Source organism: Rhamphochromis longiceps, linkage group LG10 (genome assembly GCF_057381845.1).
Source record: "Rhamphochromis longiceps isolate RC_006_pf linkage group LG10, R_longiceps_female_GT1.1, whole genome shotgun sequence".
NCBI classification, from domain to species: domain Eukaryota; kingdom Metazoa; phylum Chordata; class Actinopteri; order Cichliformes; family Cichlidae; genus Rhamphochromis; species Rhamphochromis longiceps.
The window spans coordinates 27,256,543-27,266,874 of record NC_140566.1 but is presented as its reverse complement, the minus strand read 5'-3'; positions in this window follow the sequence as shown (position 1 = coordinate 27,266,874).

The window sequence follows — 10,332 nt, the reverse complement described above, 5'->3', positions numbered from 1 at the left end:
TTTTAGGCTGAATGAAATAAAATAAAAATGAAATTTTCATAGTTTTATTTTAGATGCTTATATGTTTTTTACTTTGCACAGAGACAAAATTCGTTTACAAAAATCAAAAACTACCAGGGTCAAAAATCATTAGGCCTCCTGATGCTAAGTGTCAGTTATGTATCCTTGTTGCTGGATAAGTCTCACACACGTCTCCTCAGCAATCCCAGCTCACACTTCGCTGATGAATCTCTGAAGGTCCTCTGGGTTTGGTGATCTGGCATGGTGCTTGGTCTTTAGTTCACCTCACAGATTTTTAATGGGATGCAGGTCAGGGCTTTGTGCAGGCTAGTGAGTTACATTCTTTTTGGTTTTCTGGAGGCACTTCTTCCATCGACGTATGCATGGGTTGTTGTTGTGTTGGAAGACAAAGTGATGACCCAGACTCAGTTTTTTTTATTGTGGACTGATTGACATTTTCTTTCAATTCTTCACGTCTTTCTTTCTTTATGATTCCTTCCACCCACTGGACTCCTCCCACCGTGTTTCACTGTTGGGACAGTGTTTGGGTTGTGCATCTCTCCCTTCTTTCTCCAAACATAAGCAGCATCTCTGTAGCCAAAGAGTTCTAGTTTTTTTTTTTCATCTGACCAAAGTTCAGTTTGTACAATCTTTCTCTAGGTTGTCTTTAGCATACTTCAGTCTGGCTTGAAGGTGTCTCATCTGCAGAAGTGGAATTTTTCTTGGTCTACAAACTCGCAGTCCATAGCTGTGCAAGGGTCTAGTGATCATCTTCTTTGAGACTACCTCACTTGGCTAAGTTATTCAGTAGTGTCTTGGCACTTGTTCTGGGGTCTTTAGACACATCTCTTACTAGTTTTCTTTCCAAAGTCTCTGAAATCTTTCGCTTCCAAAGTCTGCCAGGTTTGATCTGTACTATTTTGCACTTTGTAATTTCTTGATAGTTCTCAAGAAATTCTGTCAGTTAATGTGTGCAAATAGAAGTCATTTATGATTCTAAAGAAAACTAGTATGTTTAGAAATGCTGTTTCCCTCAGTTTAAAAAGAACTTGGGGAAATTTTGACAAAAACGAAACTAAACTGGGCTAAATTTCATGGGCGGATTTAATAACTTTGTTATTAAAGGCTCTACCTGTCATTCTACTTTTAGGAATCATGAATAAGTCTTGGACCTGAGAGCATTAGAGGACATGCAGTGTATTTTCATCAAGGAGCACAACACAATACCAGTTTGTCAAATGCCATCTACTGCAAGTATAGACATTTGTGCAGCAATATTAATGTCTACCACCAAAGGATGACATTCCTATTTTAACTCTTTTGCACATGGATTTCTATTAGAGTTGTTGTCAATTGTCATGTTGTTACAATAAGAGGTCTGAGACCATAGTTGCTGGGCTCTTCATGCTTTGCTCTTCATGCTTTGCACTTTGTTTATCTTTTTTTTCCCCTTTTTACTTTTGCTTTCGCTTGATAGTTACTTTTAAGCACTTAAAACTATTTGCCTGTGTATATATGCCAATAAAAGCAAAAACAAATAATTGAGAATGATTCATTGATCAATAATAATCACTTAGAAAATCCCAAATGAATTTAATGTAAGTTTAGTTTTAAACAAAAGCGGTTGAGTGGAACTTTTAGGAGGTAGTTGTTCTTGGGAGTAGGATTGGGTAGGGAGTAGTATAACATATTATCATATGTTATTTTATTACTTCACTAATTTAATGTGTAGTATGAAGATTATAGTGCCCCCTACTGGAATATTGGCAGCTGAAGCATTACACAAACAGCAGTAGCATGGTGTTATACATCTATTAATATGTAATATGTAATATTAATATTCATATAGGACAATCTTTGTATAGTTATATACTGTTGCTTGCTTTTCTCAAACCAGAATAAACAAATGTTATTATTGGTGTACTGGTTACCATTTGCATTTCTCCACAAAATACGACAGTTGGATATTTCTTTACCTGTAGTGCTGTACAGGTGAAGATAGACAAAGAAAAAAAACTCCCCATATGTTTTTCCCCTGAGCCAAAACTTAACTGATCTTGTGGGCCTAAGAGTAAACAACTGTTTTGCCTTAAGGAGTGCATGCATTTCTTCTTTATTTGCGCTTTCATGAAGTAACCTCATCATGTGTTTGACATCTTAAAAAAGCAAATAAGCAAATAAAGATAGTAGCTCGCTATTGTCTTCATCATCACACCAGTTTTGCTTTGAGTTTATTGGCTTAACTGTCAACAAAAAACAACCACACAGCAAAAAAACAGAGGTTTTGGCAGTTTGCTGGTCTGCAGCATTCAAGTGTGTGTTAACACAGCGCCAAGCAAGAAAGACATCAGCAATCATCTTAAAGAAGCAAGTCTTGCTCCTCATCAGACGTCAGAAACTGCAAAAAGCTCAAGAGCTACATATCAGGCTCTCCAGCCCTCGATGAGCATGTTAAATGTTAAAAGTCATGACAGTACAATTAGAAAACTGAAGACATGTGCCTTATTTGGAAAGGCTGCCATGGGAAAGCCTATGGATGACGATGAGATGAGAAAATGAAAAGAGTCAAGGTGTTGCAATAGCCCAGAGCCCATATTACAGTTTTTCTCCATTGGTTTGGCTCATTTCTTGAAACAGAAATTACATTCTCAAAATAACATGGACAAACCTCCAAACCTCTTGGCAAATGTTCACAACAGAATGGCATTTCTCATTCATTTTATCAAATGGCAAATGCCTTAGTACATGTCTCAATTGTCTCAGTGCATCTTTGCAAATGATTAAGTACACGTAGCCTACAGTTATACAGTTAGCCCACATTTAGCACATTTTCCAAATGAATAGATCTTGTAGATCTAAACTGATTAGTTGATTCTCAGTCTAATGATCATTCTCTCCAAAACATGTCAGCATGATTTCATTGTATAAGTACTCGCATGCACAACTGTCTGTTCAATTGTCAAAATTGGTCAAGAACATAATACCATGAATACCATATATGAATTTCTTTGAATATTTGATAAATTGATGACAGTCATTGACAGTCAGGTGAAACTAGACTAACGAAGGGGGAGTGTCACACACAGGTGTGTTCCATGATTGTGTGCTGCCAAACACAGATATATAGAGCTTGACCAGAGCCAGTCCGATCTCTGAACATGGATAGACAAGGCCAAGCAAACGGACAAGGGGAAGTTCTTCCTCAAGGAAGAGGAGGAGGAAGAAGAAGAAGAGGAGGACTGAGAATGCGTGGTGGAGGAATAGGGGGAAGAGGCCGCAAATAATGCCATCACATTGAGACAGATCCGTGATGCCATCCTTCAGGACAATCATATATTCCAGAATATAAACACATTAAGCATCTCCACAATAGACCGGGTTTTGAAGAAGCATCAGATGACAATGAAACAAATCTACAGGGTACCATTTGAGAGGAACTCTGACAGAGTGAAGGAGCTGCGCTACCAGTATATAAATGTAAGTCAGTTACTGGTTGTCTCTCATTATAACCTTACCTGTAATCACAGTAAGCAGTAGTTCACTTATTTGGTTTCAATACCTCCTTTACCTGATTTCAGAATCAGTATTTGCTTCATCTGACTAACAATTTCAACAGAAAACTGCAGTTTACTGTATGAAACAATTCTCATTATAATCCTTATTTTATTGTCTCCCAATCAAATCTATCTACTACTGTAGGTTTTACTGTAACATCTCAGTAAGTCATCAGTATTTCCCACTCCCCTTTCTATCAAATACCCCTGCAGTACTTCCTCATAGGCCTATCACTAGTTTAGAACCACTGGAGTAGTGGCCTGTGGTATATTGAACCTGTGGGGGAGAACATGTAATTGTCTAACTGTAGTATATGACTCTTCTGTATGACTGATTTTATGTTCTTTACTCTATTTTAGAGAATAATGTCATTGGAAGGACATGAGACCCCTCACATCCTGGTGTTCGTGGATGAAGCTGGCTTCAACCTGGCCAAGGGCCGAAGACGTGGCCGTAATATTATTGGCCACTGGGCCACAGTGGATGTCCCAGGTCAGCGAGGGGGCAATATAACTATGTGTGCTGCCATTTCTGAGAATGGTGTGGCCACTCACATCCCCAGTCTTGGCCCATACAACACACACAAGCTCCTCATCTTCTTGGATCGCCTTTATACCGATTTTTATACTGAAAATGAGAGAGGTCTCATAGGGCCTCACCTACCCATTCATGTAATTGTGTGGGACAATGTCAATTTCCACCATAGCCCACTCATTAGGGGCTGGTTTGCAATGCATCCAAGGATGATCACGGGGTTCCTACCACCTTACTCTCCTTTCCTCAATCCGATAGAGGAGTTTTTCTCTGCTTGGAGCTGGAGAGTGTATGAGCATCATGCTCAGGATCAGCCGTCCCTGCTCCATGCTATGGACGCAGGGGATGGTTGCGGCATGCACGCCGTGTCTTCCCTCGTTGCATCGCAAGAGAAAGTATCCGCTGTGATGTGGACGAGAATCTGTGGCCAGACGGACAACAGCGTGTAAATAATCAGGAGGGTGAAGACAGTGGACAAGAGAGGGAGAATGAGTACAGCGACCACTGAATAAGTCCTTGTTTTTTGATTTTGTGTTCATACAATTTACTACTGTAATGTACTTTTTTTTTCTTTTTACATATGTATGAAACTTTCTTTGCGTGTGAATAAAAAATGGTTATAATTTCCTTGGTAGTGTGAGTGCAATCTGTGATGTCAAACCTTGGAGGCTACTCTTTTCTGTTGTATATTGTTGGACCTCTGCCATAGTGACAAAACATCTAAACATTTTGTATGGCAGCACTCACACAATGCCAAGGGGACGATGCATTTTGGGGGCACTGACTATTCAGATTAGAAAGAAATGTAGTTTTGACACATGAGTGAACTGTTTTAGGAGAGATATGAGCTTTTGCAGGTGGACCATGTTGTTGTGATCAACCATCCAGGTTTATTTTGACAAAAGCACCAAGAATGATGAGAATGTCCGATCTGTGTCGAGAAATGAGCCAAAGCTATTGAAAAGGATCTTTGCCATTTTGGAGACACTGACTGTTTAAATGAGAAAGGGATTTAGATTGAAGCCTGAGTGAACAGTTTTGGAAGAGATATGAGCTTTTGCAGGTGAGCTATAGTGTTGTGCTAAACTGTAAGAGTGTTTTGCCAAATGATCTTAGAGTTTTGAGAATGTAATTTCTGTTTCAAGAAATGAGCCAAACCAATGGAGAAAAACTGTAAGTCAAATTGTGTGGCAGGAACTTACAGTTTTTCTCAGTCGCTTTGGTGCGTTTCTCAGATCAGAATTGAAATTCTCATAACTATTAGTTCAACCTCCACAACACTCAGTCATTTGTGCACATCATAGTAGCAATTTCTCCTCTCTCTGAACAAACTGCAAATGATTTTGGACATGAATCAGTTGCTTCCATACATTTCCCTGCTGCTTTCTGACATTTCCATTTGCTTATGTCATGTCAGTCAAAAGTAATCATACCTATGGATGCTGAATAGTCGTTCCCAATAAAACTAATAGTCATACATCCATTGCTTGAGTCATCACACACAAAATTGTTGAACTAGTTATCACATGCCAAATATTGGCCATCTGTCAAGCAAATCCTATACCTTTCTGTATCATTGTTCCTGGAAATGTCTCCGAAATTGAAGTGAATTACAGCTGTCACTCATGAGGAGGCGTGTGAAAGTTTAGTTGTAACCAATGACAAACAACTTGTTCACTGTCAATTATGGATGAATCCTGTGAATCCCCAATTGGCAAGCATATATAAACTGCGCAGGAGCTAGTGTGTACCATTTCTACACTTCTGTGACACAAAATGGAAGGTCAGCACCGTGGAAGAGGGGTGAGGATGCGGGGAGGAAGGGGAAGGGGAAGAGGGAGAAGAGGCAGATATAGGCGGATTCCTAATGAAATAAGGGCTACAATTGTGGACCATGTTGTCAATCACGGCCTCACCATGGAGGAGGCTGGTCGAAGGGTGCAACCCAATATTGGAAGAACTACTGTCAGTTCAATCATTCAAACATTCCGTAGGGAAAACAGGTATGCAAACAGTAATACACTGTACTGTACTGTGCCATCTCAGACACATCACATGTTACTGTACTGTATTTGCAATTTCACAAAAAGTTTACTCTGCACCACATAGGATTGTAAGACAACCTCGCGGAGGCGGAAGAGGGCCCCTTTTTACCCCACAGCAAGAAGAAGCCATTTGTGCAATGGTCATTGCAAACAATGCAATAAAGCTGAGAGAAATACAAAGCGCTGTCATAGAGAATTACACGGTATTTGGCAATATTGAATCTGTTTCAATTTCAACAATTGACAGAGTACTCAAGAAAAATGAAATCCACATGAGCAAATGGCCCTGCTAGCAGCCATGGATGCAGCATGTGACGACATCACAGCAGGGTCCTGCAGAGGATGGATTCGCCACTCCAGGAGATACTTTCCTCGCTGCATTGCGAGGGATAACATCTGTTGTGATGTAGATGAAAATATGTGGCCAGACAGACAGGAACGTCTGGATGTGCCAGAATGATTTACTGTACTGTTACATGTGCTGTTTATTGTTCACATTAGTGCACAGCTCTACCAAATGGGTGATTTTATGTTTACATGTATTCTACAGTGAACAAGTGACTGTAGCATATTTTTCTTTTGCACAATTCTGTAGGATTACAAACACTTCTACACAATGGAAATGTGAAACGTACGTATTCAGTGTCTCAGTTACTCCCAAGACTCCCATAACATCTACAGTGACTTTACTGCACATTTCAGATGGCTGTACAGGTAGGCCATAGTGCTGTCGTCAGCATTTTCAGGTGTCACCAATTGTTTTTGCAATGGGAAACACTGAAATTATAAACTGTCATAGTGGAAACATGACAATGCCATTTGACTATCTTGTTCATAAAGATGGTGTCAAGACTTTTCATTTTGATGGCACTGACAGTTTCATTGACATGGATACTTGCTTTTGAGGTATGGATAATCAATTCTGTGCATGTGACGTGCTTTTGCAGGCTATCCACTAGGTTTTGCAGTTTGCACTAATTGTTTTGGGAAATGCACTAACTGCTGTGCAAATGTTAATGGTGTTCTGAGAAACGCACCAAAGCGACTGAGAAAAACTGTAAGAGAGCTATGAATAATCAAATGACCACAAACACCAAGAGTGGGCCAAAATTCCTCCATAATGATGTGAGAGGCTGATAAAGAAACACTGATACTAATACATAAAATGATGACTTGTACGATCTCATGGGGTGGGGTCTGATTGGATGTACTCCATTATGTTTTATTTTCAGTTTTACACCCTGCTCTTTTTTTTTATATTGGCTTAGAGATCATCCAACATGCCAGAAAGAGAGTGTTTGGTTAGCAATACTGATGTAATAGATTTAAAAGTTGTTAAAAGGTTTCTACAGGTCAGATCTTCATCACTGCTTTCTGTTGCCTTCATGGAGCTTTCCCAAAGTACTGAGTACTCACTCTCGCTATGCACACACGCACACACACACACACACATATATATATATATGCATAGATAGATAGATAGATAGATAGATAGATAGATAGATAGATAGATAGATAGATAGATAGATAGATAGATAGATAGATAGATAGATAGATAGATAGATAGATAGATATACTCTAGCCACCACCTGTTGCAAGTCATCTGCTGCCATCCAACCACGGTGTTTTGTTTGATATCTGTTGAGTGTGTCAAATCAACAGTATATACAATTTTGGTCAGAAGTTTTCATATACTCATCATGGGCATTAATGTCACGGTAATTTAATGATTTTTTGTTTAATTGATCTGTTCTTTTTCAAGGGCAAAATGATTTGAAAGCATACATTTTTAATTACTTAAAAAACAAACAAAACAAAACAAAAAAGACAAGAATTGGGTGCAAGTTTAACTTTACGTAATCTCTAATCTACACAGGGTCATACAGTGTCAAATATATGCATACATCCCCACTAATATTTGGTTAAATGTTGCTTTGCAAATTGCATCTCACCTATTCACTCTTGGTAGCCACCAGGCATATTTCTGGCTGAACATTTTGGCCACTCTTCTTGGCAGAAGTGGCACAGTTAGTTTGAACTGGTTGGTTTCATTACAGGGACCCAGCTTTTACACATAGTCCACAAATTTTCAATGCAGTTGAGGTAAGGGCTTTGGAAAGGCCTTTCCAGAAGCTTGATGGTAACCCTGTCCCATCTACATGCTCGCCTACATGTTTCTGTTATCATCTTGTATTTAGTATATTTCATTTGGTTACTTCCTGTATTACCTTGCTGGGGGTTTTCCTCACATGTTTTGTCTATTTTTTACTGATCGTCTTCACGTCTGTAGGATTATGTTTACATGCACCTCATTCTTTAACTCTTTCTCACCATCTGTCCTTCATCTGTCTATCCTGTCCTCACCTGTCTTTGTCAGACTTTCTGTTGGATTGTTTCCATTTTTCCTCTTTTATGTAATGCTCATATCAGCTTTGCACTTGTGTTATTTCCTGGTTTGCTCTCACGTTAGATTCCTGCGCTGATAATTGATTTGTTTTTTTTGTTTATTTCTGCTGTGTTTGTCCTACGTTTCTGTCCTGGCTCTGTATGCTATAACAGGAGGACTGAAATGAGTTTAAAAGTTTAAAATATCGAGCAATTTGAAAAAACGATAGAACTAAATGGGGAATAATAATAAAAAATACTAAGTTTCATGTAAACGTGTTAGAAAACTCCTCATTAAGCAGGAGCCATTTATAGTATTAGTGTATGTTAGTAACCTATGAAAGCACTAGGTGCTGCTTGGTGGAGCACATATATGTTTAACTCAACAGCTCATGTTTGCACATCTAGATCTGTGCTGTAGGTTTTGATTGAATGCATTTATACAATAATTCATCTAAAACCCAGGAATAGCAGAAAAACATGCAAATTTACGTTGTTATGGCCCATCTAGGGGTGGCCAGACCACAACACAAGGGTGATCTATCCTCGTCAGCAGCCACATCACACAACTGGTAAAGTTTGACAATGATTTATTTATCATAATTTGATTCGTTAGGTTATTTTTCACAAAAGAAGGAGGTGGTTATAACTTCAAGATGGACCTAATGCCAAAACAACAACAAAAAGGGGCCTACCTCAACGATTTAACAAACTTACCTGCTCATAAGAATGAAACCAAATGACAGCAACATGCCCCCCTAACTATGGAAAACCTAATATAATCAAACAGAATGGTAGTTCACCCCTACTACTCCTGTATAAGGCGAATGGCACTGGGCAAGTAACAAAAGATCTCCTGATGCACTGCCATTAAATAAGTCGTGTCCAACTACTTAGCCAGTCTGTATGGTCAGTCCTTTGGATCCACCAATCCCGGAGAGGCACCTGCACACTGAGATTTGCATATTTAGACAACATTACAACAGCAGTTGTAACAACATTATATGAGAAACTGATGACACTTGTCACAGTTTTTAACATGAGAAGTAGATCCTGCTGATGTTCACAGCTAGTTATTTTTTGTTGTTTAATTTAAGCAATAATAAAACACCTCATCCCCAAATGCATTTAACCATCCAACATGTTTAACATTTTTGCTGTTTTACTTTTTTACCCAGCAGTTAGACAGCATCTGACTCAACTCCCTGGGTTTTACGAGATTCATTCACATACTTGTTGTCTTTAGTCATGTGCTTCTGCTAAGTTGCGCAGCTCCTTTTGTTTTCCCTCTTGTTCTGTGGGATGACTGTTTTTTATATCTCTGAGAGAGTGGCACATCTCCTTGCAGCACATTAAACCACAGCAGATACTTAAACACAACAACAGAACAAAGGGGGTTAGGAAAAAAATGCCTGACATGGTGTTCATTTTTAGTTTACATAACTAATCGTTAACCTCAAAGAAAGGTAAAAGAGGCCAACTGAAATGCATTAAGGTAGATGCTTTCTTGATCATGAGCCAAAAAATCAGGGCATCAGGGGAGAGATGTGTTCTCTGGAGTGACAAATCATGCTTCTCTGCCTGATGAGCCAACGGATGAGTCTGGGATTGGCAGTTCCCAGGAGAACTTGTCATCACCTTAGGAATGAATTAGAGCGGAGACTGTGAGTCAGGCCTTCTCGTCCAACATCAGTGTCTGACCTCACAAATGTGCTTTCGGTCAAAAATTCCCCGAAACATACTCCTAAACAATGCCGAAAGTCTTTCCAGAAGAGCTGAAGCCGTTATAGGTGGTGATGTATGCTGGGATTTT